This window comes from Hippopotamus amphibius, chromosome 14, assembly GCF_030028045.1.
Source record: "Hippopotamus amphibius kiboko isolate mHipAmp2 chromosome 14, mHipAmp2.hap2, whole genome shotgun sequence".
In the NCBI taxonomy this organism is placed as follows: domain Eukaryota; kingdom Metazoa; phylum Chordata; class Mammalia; order Artiodactyla; family Hippopotamidae; genus Hippopotamus; species Hippopotamus amphibius.
The window spans coordinates 27,807,949-27,829,684 of NC_080199.1; positions in this window are offsets into that span (position 1 = coordinate 27,807,949).

Sequence of the window (21,736 nt, forward strand, 5' to 3'; positions counted from 1 at the left end):
AAATAGCCAAAGAAATCTTGAGAAAGAAGAATGTAGCTGGAAGAATCAGGCTTCCTGACTTCAGACTATACTACAAAGCTACAGTCACCAAGACAGTATGATACTGGCACAAAAACAGATATATAGATCAATGGAACAGGACAGTAAGCCCAGAAATAAACCCACACACTTGTGGTCAATTAGTGTATGACAAAGGACATGAGAATGCACAATAGAGAAAAGATAGTATCATCAATAAGTGGTGATGAAAAAACTGGACAGCTACATGTAAAAGAATAAAATTAGAACATTCTCTAACACCATATACAAAAAGAAACTCAAAATGGATTAAAGACCTAAATGTAATAAGACCAGATACTATAAAACTCCTAGAGGAAAACACAGACATAACACTCTTTGACATAAACCACAGCTATATCTTTTTGGATCCTGAATTAATTTTAACAGCTAGTTATATCTTGGGGACTTCCAGAACCATAATGGCTATGCCATAGGTTGGTTATCATTCTCATTCACATTTTAAATTTATTCACATTTTCTATCTGAAACAACTCTGAAGTTAAAAATCCATATCAGTTTACTACCCATTATGTACATTTCATTTCAATTTGTCTTAAATACACTCTATTTGTCTCAAATGTATCTCCTCTCCCAAAACCAAATGGGACTAAGCAAATACACCCCTCATTTGTACCATTCACGAGAGTCTTCATTTGCATTAAGACCTTTCATTGTATCTCTTTCCTGAGCATGAAGTACTGAAGTTTGTAATCATCCCTCTTAAGGCAATCCATTCCTACCAACTACCAATTAGTGTATAGTTACAGCTGCATAATAACACTGATGAGGGGATGATAATAGTGATTCTTAGCATATTCCTTGCCTTTTGGGCAAAGGCAGAAAGATTGTTGTCCAAACATTCCCTGTCCTTATTCCCTTTCTTGATTTGTCATACAATAGTCACACTTCTGCATTTTATACTTAAAAGTTAGGTATCTAGCTCAATGTTATTATTTAGCTTGTCAAAGTGAACCCTCCTTCAACAATCTTTCTGGATATTCATACAATCCCAAATTATATGACAAGGCAGAAATTATTAATCCAGATAGGCAAAAAAAGGCAGTCATTTGCTTATTATCCTATATTTTTTTAATAAATTTTATTTATTTATTTTTTGGCTGTGTTGGTCTTCGTTGCCGTGCATGGGCTTTCTCTAGTTGTGAGGAGCGGGGGCTACTCTTCTTTGCGATGTGAGGGCTTCTCATTACTGTGGCTGCTCTTGTTGCACAGCACGGGCTCTAGAGAAGCGGGCTTCAGTAGTGGTGGTACATGGGCTCAATAGTTCTGGCTCGTGGGCTCTAGAGTGCAGGTTCAGTAGTTGTGGCACACGGGCTTAGTTGCTCTGAGGCATATGGGATCTTCCCAGACCAGGGCTCGAACCCATGTCCCCTGCATTGGCAGGTGGATTCTCAACCACTGCAACGCCTGGGAAGCCCCCCTATATTTTATTAATGAGACACCACATGCAAGTTCCAGTTCTGTAATCCATTTCATCTCTTTCTTCAAGTACATTTATGGAATAAGTCATCGGGGGTGTTCAGATTGGGAACAATTTAACCCCTTTTCAAGGGGAGAAAGAGAGGGAAAAAAAAAAGCCTGAGGTACAATCTGAGAGTTCAGAGAGGTGTTTAATGAAATGCGTTTTGCAATAAGATATGTTCCTTAAATGTCTCTCTTCTCTTCTCCTTAATCCCCTTGACGAAACAGAGTGGTCCTGATTTCACATGTTGTCTACGTTGCGCTTAACTGGAAAGAATTAAACTGACAAAAATAAAGCGTTCTCATATTTTAATCATGTTTGAATACCACTGTCTATGCAAATAGCAGAATATTTGCTATAAGATAATTTAGCAGTCAGATAAGCCAGGTTTTTGCTTATATACTGTGGATTGAAAGTAATAAGCTCTTTAGTTGCTGTATATGACTAATTGTATACTTGGTATCAAATTACATACAAAAGAGAAGCAATAATATTTAGTCTCTTTACAAAGAATCCAAAGAATCAATTTATTGCAGTCTGTGTATATTTTCTCTTCATCTATGATTTTCCCATTTAATTACGTGTTAAGCAAAAGATGTGTACCAAGAAAAATGCTATTTTCATACGTTTTATCATTGCCCAAATATAACAGCTTTTCAGATATCTGATAAATATAGTCCATTTTGATTCTTGATATAAATATTTTAGACACTGTTATCCAAAAATAACCAAACATTATTAATTATTGACAGATTATCAATTACTTCAGCTTCTCTTCTGCCTAGTAAAGTACTTACAGCATGAAAATAATTATATTTTTACATACGTGCTTTCCAATTTTCCACTTTGTTTTAATTATTCCTATGAAGATAAAAGCTTTCACAGGGTGCTTGACTTAAAGTAAAGCAGCTCAAGGGGAAATGGAACCCCTTAGAAAAATGGAAAAGGCAGCTGAGGTTAAGCCATAGAAACTACAGGTTTAATTACATAGATAGTTTGAAGGTATAATGCAATTGAGATTACTACACAAAGAAACTGAGTTGAAGACCAGTAACCAAAAACCTGAATTTTAGCATTATGCTAAATGTTGTTCTTTCATTTTGCCTCCCTCTAAGACATACTCCATATCTCCATATCCCCTTTCATTCACCATCTTAAAATCTAGCATTACTATATGCCTACCATATTTCCCCACCATAAAGACAATTTTTTTATAATTTCCATTTTATTACTTCTTTACACATAATGTCCACTCAGTTTTCTCACTGTAGTTTCCTCCACTACATGAGTATATCAACCTATCTATATTCATATGTGTTTATATGTTTAGCATTTAGACATTATGCAATATTATATATGAAAAAATAATAGTTTTAAATCCCTTGCTGATACTCATAATGAAAACTAAAATACCAAGAAAATAACCTGTACTTCTGAGAGCAAGAATACATTGAACAGAGGAAAAATTATGCTCAGAGCCTTTTGGGCTTTAGAAATAGAATTAAAACATGTATAATTTCCAAGGAACCCTGCAGAAGTGTGAAAGAAATAATTGAGGTCTATTAAGTCAGTAGGACTAAGTCCCATGTGGACACGTGCTTAAGAGTTATAGAGAGGAAAAAAAAATCTGAATACACAACTTTGTGTTTGTGTTTGTGTGTAATAATGGAATTAGAGTTTAGTGTCAGAGTATATAATTATAATTGTGAAGAATGGATCAGAAATTCCAGCATTAATCCAATCCTTCATAAAATATTTTATTAATGTATACATCTAATTAATCTATATTAATTGGAGCTAAATGCGAAACTCTTTAGATTACCATAAATTTTTATATGTTTTGAAAACTCTAATTCAATATATAACTGATTACATTACCATAAGCCCTTTACATGCTAAATTTATATGGCAATTTTTATAAAATCCAGTACATTTCATTTTTTTCTTTAGGTTCTATACTGAGGTGCTGTAATCTACTAAAATATAGTATATGGAAATACCCCCCTGCAAAGCGTTTCCTTTATATGGCTTGCAAATATTTTATCAACAAATGTTGCACTGGGTTTTAGCCTTTAGGAACATTAAATATTTGGGTCTAGGCAAATTATATGAATAAAAACAAAGCATACAATAATAATTAGAGAAAAGAGAAGAAACTGAGAGAAAAAAAGGAAGGAGGAAGAAAATATTATGGTCCTGGAATCAAAACAAAACTGAGGAAAATTTGAGGGAAATTTAAGACAGAGTAGGAAAAAGAATTGGAATGGACAGTTGGAAGGGTACCAAGATAAAAGCAAAGACTAGGCATAGAAAGGGAGTGAGGTTGGAATGAGAAGGTGGTTTTGATGCCAGAAGGAGAGCAGATATTGGGTGCTGAGCCAGATCGGGCTGTGAGGGTGTTGGTGTCCCTTACAGGACTGAGTTATGGCTGGAAGGGAGAACAGGATGTGCCTGGCTAAGAGCAGAGATATTGGAACAAAACTGCAGCATATGAAGTGAGAGGAATATGTTCAGAGCTGTTGGAGGTTGTGGTTATTTAATCATAACTTTGTTCCTTCTGGTGCCAGAAGTCTGATGGAACTCCCTCCCACAGAGGTCAAACAAATGATTTTCTCAACTCACTTAGTCAATTACCCACCCTGTGAATAGAAGGTCAGGATGCTGACTAACCACAATTTAAGACAAATGAGATGCATTAAATGTGCACTTGCTCCCAAGGTTCCTATGACCTAACCATTTTAGGGATTTAGATACTGCTTTGCTAAGATCAGACTAACTGAATGATCAGTATGCTAAAATACTTGTTTTGATATTCTTATAATATATCCTTGTTAAGGATATTACATAAACTATTAAGAATTACATAAAGTAGTAAATGACAACACTTCAAGGAGATAGTTCATTATTAACATACCTTAACAGAAATAGTTAACAGCTTTTGACTCAGAAAAATGTGAAATTGAATCCCAAATCTGTTAACTATTTGAATTGATAATTTAATGTCTTAGACCCTCAGTGTTCTACCATTATTATTTAAATAGTAATATGAATCCCATGTGGTTTGTGTAATGATAAATTGGGACTAAATATGGTTTGGCACAATACCTGGTACACATAATAAATGTTACTTATGAAGATATCTGATAAGATCTCCCTATATGAACTCTTCTCAAACTTTCCCACTTTTACCAAACACATTTCCTTAAGCCACTCCTAGAATTATTATACTGTTTGTCTTAAAAACAATCCCCTTTTCCTGAATATAGGATCTTTTATTCTGCTATTCAATCAGTCAAATGCTGCTGTTTATGGGTGAGTAAAAAATGGTTTCCTTCAAAAGAGTTTTCAACTTACATTTATGACATTTTCTTACACTGTTCCCCTCTTCTGAACTCATTTGTTCCTATATTCTTTAATTTTCTATTTTGATAGAGCTTTCAAGTGTAAAAACAAATCATTCTTTCTTACCATAATTGACATGTCTTATTATGTTTAATAGCTCTTTATATTTAGTAATACACTGATATGAATTATACACTGTTTCATATCTCATTTTGCCTTGTCGTCCCAAAATATCATATAAAAATCTTAATGAAATGTGCCAAGCCTTATACCTCTTTTAATTCTCCATTGGGAAGAAGAGTGCCTTATCAGTGCACAGGAGGCAAACTTTCATGTCTATACTCTTAGGGTTTTCCTCTGGGCCTGAGAATTAAACTGACATAAGACAGATTAACAAGAGAAAAGCATACAGATATGTAAGTTTTATGTGACATGGAAACTTTCATAAGGAATGAACACCCAAATAAGTGATGAAGTCTATTAGGTTGAACAGAGAGAAGCAATAGTGGAAAAGTTATTGAATTATGTGGTAAAGCTAAAAGAAAATAAGAATTATTTTAACAAGATTGGTACAGAATTTTTTTGATCTCAGCGTCTTTTCCTTGATGATAAGAATATTACTTTTCTTCTGGTACAGGTGTTACCAGACCAAGCTTAGATCTGCTCACCTGTGCACAGTAAAGCCAATCTAATGACACCAGGTTGTGGTGAAAGAAAGTGTAGCCTTTACTACAGGGCACCAAGCAAGGAGTCCAGGCAGCTAGTGCTCAAAAGACCCAAACTCCCCAATGGCTTTCAGGAAAGGTTTTTCAACACAGGGTGAAGGAGAAGGGTTGTGGGCTAAATGATCAGTTCATGGACATTCTTCTGACTGGTTGGTGGTGAGGTAATCGGGAGTCAACATCATTAACTTTCTGGTTCCAACAGGTCTGGGGTCTACATGCTCATGGGCTGTGCACAGCTAACTTCCTCCACCTGGCAGAGCTTTTAGTATCTGAAAAACAGCTCAAAGGACATGGCCCAGGATATTATCTGTAACCCTTGAGAAGGAACTAAAGGAAATAAAGGTCCTTGACTTTTTTTTAATGGCTAAACTATTATTATTTTGTCTTGCTTGACTGTTTTCCTTTCTTTCGTCATTTTCTCACTTTTCTGATTAAATTCATTCTTTGGAACTCAGGGAAGGTCTAGGAGGCTAAAGGTTTTTTACAGACAAGAAGCATGTGGAGAACATGGTTGGGGTGGGGGGGGGAGTGTCTGTCCCCAGAAGGCCCCATAGGGTCCTGCCCAAATACATAGGGAAGACATCTTTTGCATGGAAAATTCACATGGGCTCTTAAGAAAAAGAAGGAAGGTCGCAGTGTTTTTCTTGCATTTTCTGTTTTTCAAGTGCCTTTAACTCAAAATAATCAACTTGCCAGAGTAGCATATTTGGAGCATAGTCTGCCAGCCTTTACTAATAAAATAAGTCCAATAAAAATTGAATGGTCATTTAATTTGAGAAGTATATACGAGAGGATTGCAATACGAAAAATTCTTTTTACATTTTGGAGTTGTCTGCTGAGTGAAGAAAACACAAAATTAATATCAGTCATATTTATTACCTGAAGTTTTATCTGTGATATCAGTGCAAGGTTCCTTGCCCAAAGCTAGATTTTAGCAACTCTGTATCCTGAATCTAAATACTGTCAAAAATATATCTACAGAGATTGACAGGAAGGAAAAAATTCTATGAAAACATATCAAATCTACTTACACACTGACAAATGTCTCAGGCCAGGAAACCCAGATCTTTTTGTTTCTTATCTCCTTTTCCATGAATCTCACAGAATATTTACATAAATTATTGTAAGAACAAGTAACCGGAATAAGGAGAAAATGGCAGATAAATAGAAAGATGAACAGCAAGAAGCAGCATGATAGCTTCCAGGTTTACCACTGAGGTGGACAAGGCTATGTAACCTCTATGTGTCCCAGGCCTCTCACTAGACAGCGAGCGATTTGCACAAGAGAGAGATGGTGGTGGTGTGGGGGAGATGGCTGACTATAATGTAAATATCTACCAGAAACTGGAAAAGGAAATAACAAGGTATGTCAACTTGATTTTTAAGATAGTGTAAAAAAGTAATAAACAGAAACCTCAATCAAGTAAGATCTGGGATACCAGAACGGGGAGCTCTCACACCCTGCAAAGATAGCAGAGCCCGACAGGCAGAAGAGATTCCTCTCAAGGTCTCAGCCAATGAAAAGCCATGGACTCTTTGTTTCCGATTCCCTCCAACTTCCTTTTCCCTTCTATAAAAGTGTTCTTTTCCCCTTGCCATGTGGTGGCTTGCACATGGCTTGCCATGGCTGCAGACCTCAAACTGCAATTCTCTGCTGATCCTGAATAAACCCATTTTGCTGGAGAAATAGCTGTCAGTCTCACTGTTCCAGACCAATATTTTGGTGGTCCATATGGGGACCAAAGAAGACTCCCCATAGCTCCAGGGTTGGTAAGAAAACAGGTGAGCTACCCATAATTGAGCCCATTGTGCTCACTGCTTATCTCACAAAACCCTGGAGTTTGAAGGTATTTCTTTTTCTTGGATCAGAGCTTACATGTTCTTTGTGTTTGAAGCTCTCCAGGCTTTACTCAGTATCTTTTTAAAGGTTTCATCTGGGTAAGGCTTTGCTTTGTATATGAATACTCCTTTGGCACTTTGGTCTGATTGGAGATGAGATTGTTTCAGTGAAGCTGGCTACTCTTCAACCCATTCCTTCTGGAATTATTTCAGCCTTTGGCCAATTCCTTTGGAAGGGCTGTTTTCTAGAGACTGTCTTAAAAAAAAAAAGCATTTGGCCTGGCTCCTCTGGGACCAAGCTGTCTTCTTAAGACTGGCTAGGATGGCTTGTAAGCTGTTCAAATTAAGCCATTTGTGCTGTGAACTATTTAAGCTATTTGAAAATTGTTCTTTACTCTAGAGGAAAAACCTTTAGGAAATAGCATCCCAGTATCTAACTGTCTTGAGGGAGCCTCACTCCCTCCCCCTATCCCCCCAGGGAATGTGGCCAATTTTATGTTTAAAAACATGGTCCTTCTTCAGGTGCATTTCTAACTGAACAGACCAATCTGACCAAAGGCAATTTAGAATATAAATGGCCATTATGGGGAACTTCTGAAATACCCAAACTTAATTTACTTAAAACTGTACTGGACTACAATAGTTCAAAAGTTTCCAGAACTGAGTGGAATGCTTATTTCGATTAATATTTTGAAGCTTCCCAGCATTATCAGTGATAAAAAATTGCCTCTGCAAAATACTGTTTTAAAGATTAACTGAGGCAAACAAATGATTAAAGAAAGATAAAATGGCTCCCCAAGCCTCAGGCTCTTCTTCCTTGGCTTCTTTGTCTCAGGCTCTGTCACTGGCACTATCTTGTCTCTCTCAGCACCTCCTGGCCAGACTCGGCCTCCAGAGCCACCTTCCTCCTTTCCATCTATACCGCCTACACCTCTACCATATCCCCAAATTTCCCATACAAATTCTCTTGGCAAACTTCCCCTTTCTGTGAAACTCTCCCCATTCCCTTTTCCTCTGACTTGTCAGAACCTGTCCCTTTAAAATCAAGCCTTCTGAGAATCCAGAGGCTAAATTTTTAATATTTTATACTTTCTGGACTAAAGCTGAACTGTGAGCCATAGTCAAAGATTTTCCTCAAGTAACCAAAGATCCTCAGAGATTTGCTGAGGAGTTTAATACAGTCATCCAAACTTATCAACCTGGTTTCTCTGACTTATATCAGCTAGTTCATATGCTTGTTGGGGAAGGCCAGGGCCAGCACTGCATGAAAACTGCTAATTGGGAAAGTCCTAGAATTACAACTGGGAGACCAGCCTAACTTATAGGATCACATTCAGGCAATTACTAGGAAATTTCACTGAGCAATTCTTAGGGATTTTCCAAAGCCTGTTGATTAGAACAAAACTCAAGTGTGCACACAAAACTCTGATGAACCTATTCATAATTTTAACAGTCAACTTCAGAATGTTTTAAAAGAAAATTCTAGTCTTCCTTCAGATGTTGATTCCACCTGAGTAGCTTTTAAACTTTATGCTTATTAATGGGGCTGAACTGGAACCTTTCCCTTCTAGTAAAAAGGCCCAGGATGGAATGGGAAACTATGACTACTCCACATTTAGTTAATCTGGCAAACCAGCTCTCTTGCACTCTAGATGAGTCACCTCTAAGGAAGACCACCAAACTTCTTAATCTTAAACTCCAGCAAATGAAGGCTCCTAAACAAAACCAAATGCCACCTAGTTTCTGTTACTATTGCAAACAGCCAAAACACTGGAAAGGAGATCTTTACAGATTTAAGCGCTTTGGGTACCTTCAGCTCTCTAGCCAGCCTTTCCAAAGTCCTCCCTAATGATGGAGCTACAGGAGTTCCTCCCAATCCTCCCTCTTGATCAGCTTGGAGGAACTTTTCTCCATATTGGGGATGAATCTCTTCCAGTCCTAATTAACACTGGAGCCACATTCTTAGTGCTCAACCTTGCTACCATGAAACAGTTTCTGCTTTGGAGTACTAAAACAGCTCAAATAGTAGGGATTTCTAATGAACATCAAGAGACTCCTGTCCCCGAACCTACTCCCTTTTGTTTAGGCCCTTTGAGAGATACCTACCTTTTTCTCCTTAGTTCCTTCACCCCTATACATTTATTAGTTTAAGACTTCTTAAAGAAGTCTTATTAGTTTAAGACTTCTTAAAGAAATTCCAGCATGAGTACCATGCTGGAATTTCTTTCTCCCCAAAGAAGGAACTAATTCTGGAAATTGACAGTAGTCATCAAAGTAACCAACCAAGTGAATTAAATGACCCTTGGACATTTTTCATTTGTTCCATTTCTGATAGTAGTAGAACGGATTCTGGCAACACTGATCATTTGTCCATTTTGAATCAGCTACCACTTTCCTATGGGCAAAATCTCCAACTAATGTTGGCAAAATTTACAGCCACCTCCCAGCAAAATTTAAATAGATCGCTCAAAATCTCTTCCTCAAATTAATCAATATCCTGTAAGTCACGAAGCCCTGCAAGGAATAAAGCTCATAACAGAAGCCGCAAGATCTCATAATCCTCTGTACTAGCCATGTAACACCACCACTAAACCAGTGAGAAAACCTAAGGGCCAAGGGTGGAGGTTTGTCCAGTACCTCAGAACAATAAACAACATTGTTATCCCTTGGTACCCTGTTGTTCCTAACCCTCATAGGTTACTAACATCCATTTCTGCTGAAAGCAAATTCTCTACTATAACTAATTTATGCAGTATATCCTTTAGTATTCCAGTTGAAGAAGATAGCCAATACCTTTTCGGCCTTCACTTGGGAAGAAAAACAATTCGCCTGAACAGTAATTCCTCAGTGTTATACTGTGAGTACTTATTTCTTGAAAATCCTGAAGGCTGATCTGGATGACATAAAGTTCCCTAGAGATTCTACTTTGTTGCAACATGTGGATGATTTGCTTCTTTGCTCTCCTTCTCAAGCCTCCTTATAGGAAGACAGCATCCAGTTGTTAAAGGCTTTTATCCTTAAAGGAACATAAGGACACCAAGAAAATTGCAGTTTGCCCAAACTCAGATTCAATATTTAGGGCACTGGATATCAGAACAAACGCTACACTGACATCCAGACAGATTTCATGGTGTCCTAAAACCCCAAACTAAGTGTCAACTTTAAGGTTTTCTCAGGTCAGTTGGTTATTTCTGAAACTGGATTCCAAATTCTCTCTTCTGGGCAAACTTCTATATGCTTTACTCAACAATAACAATCCCAACCCAATATTATGGGAAGAACCAGATGACAAAGCCTTCAAGGCCTTAAAGGAGAGTGATGAGCTCATCTGCCCTTTGGCATCCCGATGCTCAGATTCCCTTTTTCCTTTTTGTATATGAAAAGGAAGGGAATGCCCCTGGGGTACTCACCCAAAACCACAGGGACCACTATCAACCCACAGGGTATTATAGGCAGCAACTGAACCCTGTGGCACAGGGATATATCCCTTGCCTTAGAGCCATTACAGCCACTGCCGTTTTGGTTAAAGCCACAGAGAAAATCGTGGGCTCCCCTTTAACCATTCCGTACCTCATGCAGTAGAAGCTCTCCTGACTTCTCATCACACTCAACATTTCTCAGCCAGCTGTCTCATCTCTTACGAAGTTCTTTTATTAACTATTCCTCATATAACTCTTTCACTTTGTAATAACCTTAACCTGGTTACTTTTCTCTCCTCGCCCCCTCCCCCCAAAATTGATGACGTCTATTACGACTATTTAACGTTAATGAACTATCTCTTGACTCCTTGTGATGATCTACAGGAAATTTCACTGGGTATTTCTGACTTCTCATTGTTCACTGATGGTTCTTATTTAAAAACAACGATGGTAAATATTGTCCTGGAGATGCTACAACTCCTTGTGATGTTGTTGAGGAAGCATCTCTAACATATTGCTATTTCAGCACAACAGGCTGAATTACACACTCTTACATGAGCTTATATTCTGGCCAAGAACAAAACTGCCAATATTTATACTGATAGTAGATACACTTTTGGAGTAGCTCATGATTTTGGAATGTTGTGGAAGCAATGGGTCTTCCTTATTTCCAGCAGAAATACAATTAAAAATTTCCCCTGTGTTCAGGAATTATTGGATGCAATACTTTTAACCACTACTTTAGCTATCATTAAGATTCCAGGACATTCTAAACTTGATTCCATGGAAGCTAAGGGTAATTACCCTTGCTGATATTTCTGCAAGGAATGCTACCCTTAAAGGGATCAACAGCACCCAAACCTCTGTCATGGTCCAAAGGGCTATTTCCTCACATAATAATTTAGAAAAACTGGCTAAAGAAGCCCAACAATTGGCCTCAGAAAAGGAAAGACAAGATTGGGAATTCAATAATTGTTGGTCTGATAGAAAGAGAAAGCTCTAGTTTGGACCGAATAACAACAAGTCTTACCAGAGACTCTAAAATTCCCACTCTTCACCACTAGACATGCACTGAGCAATTAGTCTACCAACAAAATGGTAGCCTTCATGAATCAGTATTGGTGGGGAAACATTAACAAGGCTGCAAAAAGTGTCTATATCTCTCACTTGTCCCACTTGGCCGAAGTATAGCCTTGGGAAAACTGCTTCTGTTATGTAGTCAGATACTAGCAGCAAGGAGGCGACAGAGGCAAAAAGGAAGGAGTTATCAAGGACCATCCCCAACTATTTGGGGACCCTCCCCTGACCCCAGCCAGAACAGGCAGAACTATGGTCCTGTGGTAGACAAACTTATCCTGATAAAGAGAGGGCACAGTAATGCAAGGGAACTTCCCTGGGCTGCGCATGCCCAGACCAGACAGGTATGACCTACAGTAAACCCAAACTCATTATACCATCATTTTAATAAAATCTACATGTGGTTTTGCCCCCCCACCCCCACCCAGAGTGGGCGTTTCTTAGTGAATCAAGGGTGAGAGCATGAAAAATAGTGAATTTGTTACATAGCTCAGGCTGTCAATCAAATAATGACCCACCCCCACCCCCACCCCCATCACTCACCCCACCTCCCCACAAAATGCTACTTAAAAATGCCCTTAAGCCTGCACAGGAATGCTGGTTTCACTTCACAGAAAGATCCTCCTCTCCCTCTCTGAGAGTGTACCTATGCTTAAATAAACTTTGCTTTGCACTTACACCTGAAGTGGTAGTGTGCCAATCTTTGCTTGCAATTGTGAGGACCAAGATTGCTGGTCCAGGTGTTCCACTGACCTCCTTGGTTGAAGATATTTTGTTACAATGCATGCCACCTGGTGACACTTTCAGTCATTTTAATCTGCCTAATAGACTACTGAAGGTCTGACAAATGTATTTACACAACTTCCTCTGTCTAATGGATATAAATATGTTTTAGTTATGGTCTGTATGCTTTCACACTGGACTGAAGCCTTCCCTTGCAGACAGCCTACTGCCTCTTCTGTGCTTCAGGTCCTATTTGTAAAGATTATTCCTACCTGGGGAACTCCTCTCAAACTCCATAGTGATCAAGGAATCCATTTTACTGGCCAGGTGCTTCGACAAGTCTGCACTGTTTGGCCAGTTCTACAACATTTTCACTGTGCCAACCATTCTCAATTCTCTGCTTTAGCCTAATGCAATAACGGTATTATTAAGACTCATTTGGCATACTTTGTAGAGGCCCTCTAAATACCTTGGCCAAAATCATTGCTGTTGCTCCTTCTAAATCTCAGATCTACCCTTTTGGAACTCATAAACTCTCACCCTTTGAGATAGAGGACACCCAATGCACTTGGCACCTACCTCCTTTGACCCACACTAATAAAAGGAGAGAGACTCCAAAACCACAAAGACCTAATTGCTTCTATTAAAAATAACTATGTTTTTGTAGAGCAATCTATTCACAGTGTTCTCTCAGGAGAAGAAGGCCTTAAGCTTCATACCTTGCAACTTTCATATGACACACCTAAAGAAAGCACCTAGACCTGCACATCATCTGGTAACCTAAAAGTAAAGATTTCCTGAATTCAAACAAATGACATCTGATGACACAGCTTTCCCAAGACTAGCTGGATGTTTGTCACCAAATCTTTGATGACAACATAACAATTCAGATGATGTCCAAAGTCTATGATCTTGAAAACATATGAACTTCATATAAAAAGTGCCTGAGCGTTCTCTCTCCTGCCCCTCCTTGTTACCTGAATGTGACCAGTTTCCAATCTGTGTTCCTTCCCTTTTGAGGGACAGAAAGCAGCTGAAACTAGAAAATCTGACACCTAATCAGCAAGGTTTCCAAGAAAGAACTTGATCAAAAGAAGGAAATGCAAAAAATTAATAAACAAAAATTAGAGTTGGGAGACCACAAGGGGAAGCTCTCATGCCCTAAAATGATAGCAGAGCCCAACAGGGAAAAGAAAGACTTCTCTTCCCTGGGAGAGACTCAGCCAATGAAAAGCCATGGACTCTTTGTTTACTAGAGCTCTCCTAACTTCCTCTTCCTCCCAATAAAAGTGTTCTCTTTTTGTTGTCTTCTGGGGCCTTGCACATGGCTCACCATGGTTGTTGGCCCCGAACTGCCATTCTCTGCTGATCCTGAATAAACACATCTTTGCTGGAAAAAGATCTGGCAGTCTATTTGTTTCAGGTCAAAAATAGTTACCTGTGAAATAACAGACTGTTCAGTGCCCAATTAGATTGGAAACTTCTATTCCAAGACCAAAATCAGATATGAAAATAGAATCTGGGATGAAAATACTCTGCTTCATAGAAGAAGGCCAAAGTATTGATAGCGCTGCTTAAAAATTCTGTAAATGCTCAGATAATTTCTCTTGGCTGTTTGCAATTAACCTTCACAGTCTTACAGAGGTTTCCCAACCTGAACTCATTATCTACAATGCTCTGAAATGCACATTCAGAACACCTAGTTTCATGGTTAGTAGTTTTTATTTTCTTCCTTCCACAAGAACATATTTTCTAAAATTTTCTGCAACAAAAATGTGTACTACTGTCTTTTGAAAATAGATTTATCAGTAATTTAAACTGACTCTAGTCCTAAATATAACACATCAAACAAACACATTTGTTTCCTCATGAAGGCCCACACAGCAAGGTTAGAAAATACCATGTCTCTCCTGGGAGCATTCCAGCGGCTACATGGTGATAACTGACACAGAACACTTTTGAACACAAGTGCTGAACACATGTAGAAAATGCATTTCAGGCAACAGTAAATAAAGAACAAATCACAGACTCTGGTGATCTCCGTATCTTTCATCATTTTATATTCCTAAACCTTATTTCATTTTATATTCCTAATTCCATGCTCCCTTTTAAACTATAAGTTAATAGATCCTCAAAACAGTTGGTCTGATCATAATATAAAAGTTATTTAGGTAAATTTTCCTTAGCTATTCGTTTTTAAATATAATTTTAGCCACTCAAAGGAAATTTGTCAGATATAAATGCAGATTATGTTCATATGATATAATCAAATGTAAATGTATTTATTGGTTATAACTTGTTATTTAGGTCATTCTAGATAGATAGGTAGAAAGATAGGGCCCCTGGCTCAAGGTACTTAGCACTGTAAGCAGATCCCACAAAATACTGAGCAAATCAGGAGGAAAGAGTGAGTAATCAGGTCTGGAAGAGAGCAAGATAAGAACAAGTGCATACTCTGCTCTTGTTACTCTCTAGTTACCATTTCATAAAAAAACACTCAAATGGTGATCTATTTATGTTTAATATCAAATAGCATCTAGAACACAGTCACTGGTTCAGCTTCTACCTGCCTGCCAGTAAAACATCTGTGATGATAAGCATGCATTTGAATCACGAGGGAAGGGGGTAGGGCACAACCTTTAAAAGAATGATACAGCCATAGGACATGACATTGGTTAGAACTAACTAGATCCAAGGTGGTGGAAGATTTGACTTCCAGTGGACCTTGAGCCTCATTATATGCTCATTGTAATACATTAGCATAAGCTAAGTGACACACCCACTGGCACCATGCCAATTCTAAGGCCGACCATCAAAAATCAAAAAGCGGGCGGTGGCCCAATTTCTGGAAATCCCTACCCCTCCCTCCAAATAGCTGGAATAGTCCTCCCACTCATTAGCCTATGAAATTACCCACCCCTATAAAAACTGAAACCCCATACCCTAGGCCCTCTCTCACCTTCTGAGATGGCCTGCATTCTGTCTGTAGAGTGTGTTCCTCTCTAAATAAATCCACTTCTAACCAATCACTTTGTGTCTCACTGAATTCTTTGATGAGACATCAAGAACCTGAGCTTCATTAAGTCCTGAGACCAGGTGAGTAATCTCAGTTAAAAGACCTTGGGGATTCAAGTCTCAATCTGGGTTTTGGCTGGGTTCAAGTCCCGGAGTGTAGGTTCAAGCCCAAGTTTGGGTTCTGACTGGGTTTGAGTCCCAGCCCATGGGTTCAAGTTCAAATCTGAGATACATGGTTTCACATTCATTTACCATAATAATTATTAAATAATTCCCTGTTATGCTCCAAACATCGTTGTAAATTTTGTGATTCAGCAGTAAGCAATGCAGAGTATAACACATTAAACCAGTAAACATATCATACATAATATTTCATATACTGCTGTGCTATGAAGAAAATAATCAGGGTCAAGAAAATAGGAGTAAATAGAATCGGATGGGATTGTTTTGGAAGGGGATTTAGAGAAACTTCTCAAGAAAGAGACCCTTGAACAGAGACCAGCTGCATGAGGAGTGACCCCTATGAAGACACAGGGAGAGAATTCCACGAAGAAAATCAGCAAGCTTAGAGATACTGAGGTAGGAAGGGTTCTGAATAGTTGGGGGAAAAAGAGGAGAATGTGGCTGAACTGTAGTTAACAAGGAGCAGAATGGTACCGAATGATATTGTACAGGTAGATAGCAGGTAGACTGCCAAAAATAAATAAGTTGATAAATAAATAACAAATAAACATATGGCAGGACTTTGGCTTTTACTGTACATGTGATTTAAAGCTATTGAGGAATTTTTTAAATGGAAGATACATGGTTTTGTCATGGGGGAAGGGTATGGAACAAACTGATTGACTGGCAATAGTGTTTGCAGGCTGACCAGTTAGGATGTTACATTAATAACACAGATGAAGGATTATGATTCCTTGAAATCAGTGTTTCTTGTGGAGATAAGAAGAAGTGTCTGGCTTCTGGATATGCTGTGATCATAGGTAACTGGCATACAGATGTGAGATATAATGAGGAGAAGAGAACCTTGAATTACTCTGAAATTGTGTCCTTAGCTAGTAGCTAACTGGTGATTGTACGGGTAGTAACTCACGTGGGTGCCAAATAGATATTTGGACAAGTCTATTTGCTTTTGCCCTTGGTCACAAGCCATTCTCAACGCTTCTTTTCTCTGCCCTGAGCCAAGGGGTGCTGACCCAGGAGGGAAGCTGACATTTGAGGAGAGCCTCTTTTGGGCTCACTTGCCAGTGGAATTCTTATTGGGTTCAGTCAATTGGAGGAGGATTTAAATCATCACCTAAATGCTACTTATTCATAAATGTATTTTTCTGGGGAAAAATAGTTATTCTCCTTTTCATGTCTATATATGCAACTTGCCTGTCCAATAAATACCTAAACTCAAAATGTTCCAAACTGAACATTCTCTGGGAATATGTTTGCCTTCCTGTTTCTCTCTTGAATCACACTACAATTCTGCAGATTCCTGAATCTGAAACCTATGAATGCATATGGTTTTCTAACTAGCAGCATACACAGGTTATTAATATCATATTAATAAAATCCAAAAATATTTTTACTAAAATTTTCTGGTTTTTTGCATTTACTGTCTTTCATAGACACATGTCATCTCTTTCTTTGGACTGTTCTTCTAGTCTTCTGTGCCTAAATTTGTTCTCCAACTTAACTAACTGAATAGCCCAACTAAAATCCAACTATTTTGATGTGTGTCATCTATAAAATCTTCAACAGCTTCTCAATAGTCTGGGATAAAGCCTAACTGTCTTCTACCTGCACATAAAACTTATTTTTTGGTTATGTTAATACTTCATGCACAACCATCATCATATACACATCCCCAAGCTTAGTGTACACACGCACACACACTCCACATTGGAATCCAGTGGAGATAGTTATACTCAATTTTAGGTATACACAGCATAGTTTGCATCTAATCGTTGCTTTGATCATCCTCTCTCCCTTGCATAGAATACCCTTTGAACTCACTTCTTCTAAACAACTATAAATGCAGTCAGCTCCAGACTTGCTTCATATGAAACATTCTTTGTCCCAGTTAGAATTATCTCGCTTACTCCTGATGCCTCAAAAGAATCCACACTTCTATATTTATACCTCTAGCACTTTCTTACAAATATTAGTTTTATTTCTATCTCTTCCAATTAAGCAGAAAATAACAGTATCTTTCCCAATACTCTGGTTGTTAAATCTTAGGCTCATAACCTCAGCCAATCAGATGTTCCATTCTGAAACTGTGAAATTTGATGGAGTAAAAAATGGATAGTTAAAATAAATTATTCAGGGGTTTTGTTGTCACAAGTCCCCCGGAGAGGGTAGTACTGACACTGCTGCAGCACTGGTTTATAGAGCACCAGCCTCAGCAACTGGTCATAGTGATACCCTCAGGTGCAATGCATTTTATCCACACTCCCCAAACCTAAACAGTTTTTTCGGTTACCTCCAAGAATATCTGCTATCTCATGCACCTTCAAATGCTTACATCTACCTTATATACATTCATGTATATTTCTAGTTAATTTAGCTAAATTTTACTAGGAAAAAAAAAACCTTGACTGAACTGCCCTTTATACTCTCAATACCAAATAATGTGCTTACATCAATGAAGCTTAATTTATATTTGCAGACTGTATAAATGAATGAATGTTTCCTCCTTAAAGATGAACGATGTAATAAATGTTAATATTCATCAAGTGCTTATTTTGGATGTAGCTCTTTGCAACATGCTTTGCAGAAATGAACTTCTTTACTCCTAACCTCATCCCTGTGAGGTAGATGTTATTATCTCTGCTTTACTGAGTAGGATATTGAGGCATTAAAATTAATTACATGGCTCAAAGTCATACTTACTAAATAGTGAAGCTGGGATTTGTACTTGAACATCTGTCTCTGGAACACACACCCATTCCACTGTCCTTTCTTGCCTCTTAAAGCAGGATAGGAAGTATGTTTTCTTTTTTGTTTGTATCTGTTTGTCTATTGAGATCATTATTAGTTTAAGCAAAAAGAAATGAGTACTCTTTGAATTTTTTAACATTAGATTACATTTTTCCTACTGTCTTTTGCCCAAAAGAAATGTGAAAAATAATACAGGTTTACCCAAATTCAGCAGAGAAATGAAAATGATTTTAATGATCATCTCAACTGTTTGGTCTGCTTATTAATCAGCATTGTCCATATGAATCAGCTGATACTAATAAGAACATATAAGAGAAGAACATATGCCTTCAATTTAAAAGTCAGAATCTATCAATCCCAGTTAAATGAGCATCATGTTTTATAAATTTGAATGTTATACTAGAAATGTATAAATATTTAAACATATCTTAATTATATATAAATATACACATATGATATATATGTGCGTGTGTGTATATATATACACACATTGTAAATGGATATATGTTTTACTTTCACATAAATTAGGTTTTTTAGATTCTGCGTCTTTATATAGGCAAAGTCTAAGCCAAAATAAGAATTAGCTTGGCTAAGTAGATGCAGAATACTGATGAAGAACTATCTGTTGAATTTATTCCTAAATGTTCTTATATTAAACCTTAGAACTTCAGGAACAGAGAATTCCACAGCCTTGGAACAATGAGAAAGCCATCTTCCCCTGAATTTTACCTCATTTATTTCAGTTAACTACAAAATGTCAGAAATGAAAAGGATACTACTAGAATTTTTCTCAGATCTTAACTTTGCAGCCCAATTATGGCCTTAAGAATATAGCACAAAAAAAAATTCAAACAGCACAAAACTATAAGGAAAAAAGAAGCTGGCCAATTTCCAACAGACTTGCTTTCAATTGTACCTATTAGAGAAAGCACTATCTTCCAAAAATCAATATTCTACACTCATAACTTTTTTCTTGACCTGTCAAAAAGTTGAGGCTACAGTTTGTAATTCTGAGAAATAAAGCCCCAATACTTATCCTAGATATTGTTGAGTAAGCCCCAAGTATAAGCATGCAATGTTTATTCACATATTCAATCCATTACTTCATTACAAAAATATTTTTGAGGCAATATTGTATCTTAAAGTCTGTGCCCTGCAAAAACTTCAATAATTATGCATATGAATACGTACATATATTACATAAAATATACATAGTACATATTACACAGTACCGAGTGTCAATGATCTCCATTGAAGTTACTGGCGATCACAGACATAAATCATTTCCTGAATGAATCATTAAAATATTTATTAATTCATGTGTATTAGATGCTAATAATTTTGAAATAATTTTTATTCACATGTGAAACAGAAGGAATTTTGTCAGCTCAAAGGGAGAGGGCAGGACTCAACTTGGTAGGTTTCATGTTGGTTTTCTTTTCTAAACCCACTGGGAGGAACTGAAAGCTGAGAAGGGAAGTGTTACTGTGTGGGCAAAAATGTAGAATGAGAACACTAATAAAATTAATGTCTGAAATAATCTAACCTAAATTCTTTATCATACTACTAGTTATACAGACTGCAGTTTTTGTTTGTTTGTTTGTTTTAACACATTAGTCTCCTAATTCTCTGGATTCCTGTTCTGATTTGTTCTTTTGCTTTCCAAGTCTGCTCTTAAGCTTTTACTCCCAGATTTCATTACCTTGTTCTTCTGGATTTGGCATCTGTTTCCTGGAAGTCATACGTTCCACTACTTTGATTAAAAAAAAAATCCTGAAGCCTTAAATAATTCTTCAAGAGGCATCAGAGTAACATACTCATGTAAATCTCTTCAAATCCATATATATTTATGTCATCTTCATAGTTGATAAATATTCTGGCAGAAATATTTGAAGAAATGAAAACTTAGATTCCCCCATATTTAATTTTAAAGATACATAAGACATCATCTTGAAAGGGCACCTATAGTTTGAAATAGAATAAAGAAGAAAAAAGTCCTAATAGAGACTTGGTAGAGTCAGTTTCGAAAGCATTAAGAGACAATTCTGAAGACTAATAGAAATGAAAAGCAATTATTAAAAATTAAGAAATGTCCTTCTTCAGAGTAACACTGGATACATGAAATCAATGGATTAATATTTATCATGTTTTGAAGGTAAAAGACATTGTTTTTGATATGGAATAGTCACAATAAAATGAACACAACCTGGGCTACAAAAATCCTCAAATTATTAAACAATGAATATCACTTATCTATATTACCTATCTAGAATAAATTGTAAGTCACAATTAAGTAGAGATATTAAAAATATCTTATTTCTAAATACAGTTACTAATATTCCACAGACAAAAAACAAAAAGCTTAGAAGAGAGTATGGATAACTGAGAACTAAATTAGTGTAATAAAACATATAGGAAAGAGCTAGGGAAAAATTTTTAACTTGAGTCTTTTTTTCAGATATAAGTAAGTTTGAAAACTATGATCCTAGTCTCTAACTCCAAAATATAAACTCCCAAAAGATTTAATTCCAAGATATTAATAGAATTCACCCTTCAAAATATGAAATAATAATGAAAAAGACATATCAATGAAAGAAATTAAAAAATGGGGGTAAATAATAAAATTTTATATGGTTCATCAAACATATATATATGTTACTTTCAAAATAGATTTTTATTGTTTAATCAAAATTATCATATTGTTTCATCAAATAATTTATTTTGGAAAAATTCCTGAACAAAATAAAATTTCTCATATACCATGACTGAATACCCTGTAAATTTTATTCAGTTGCAAAATATTTTAGAATTTGTTTAGCTAACAAAATTAATAGTAATCTGAAAAAGTGTGACCCTTGTCTTATTTCAATAATTTAACTATTACAATAAAATCCTCTCTCTCTCTTCTTTTTCTACCCAGTTAAGAAAACTCTATTAAATCCTTAAAATGCAAACATAAAGCAAAAACCAGACAGATGAGACTTGGTAAGGACTCTACTTGAAACTACAAAGCTACAATAATCAAGACAGTATGGCACTGGCACAAAAACAGAAATATAGATCAATGGAAGAGGATAGAAAGCCCAGAGATAAACCCATGCACCTATGGTCAACTAATCTATGAC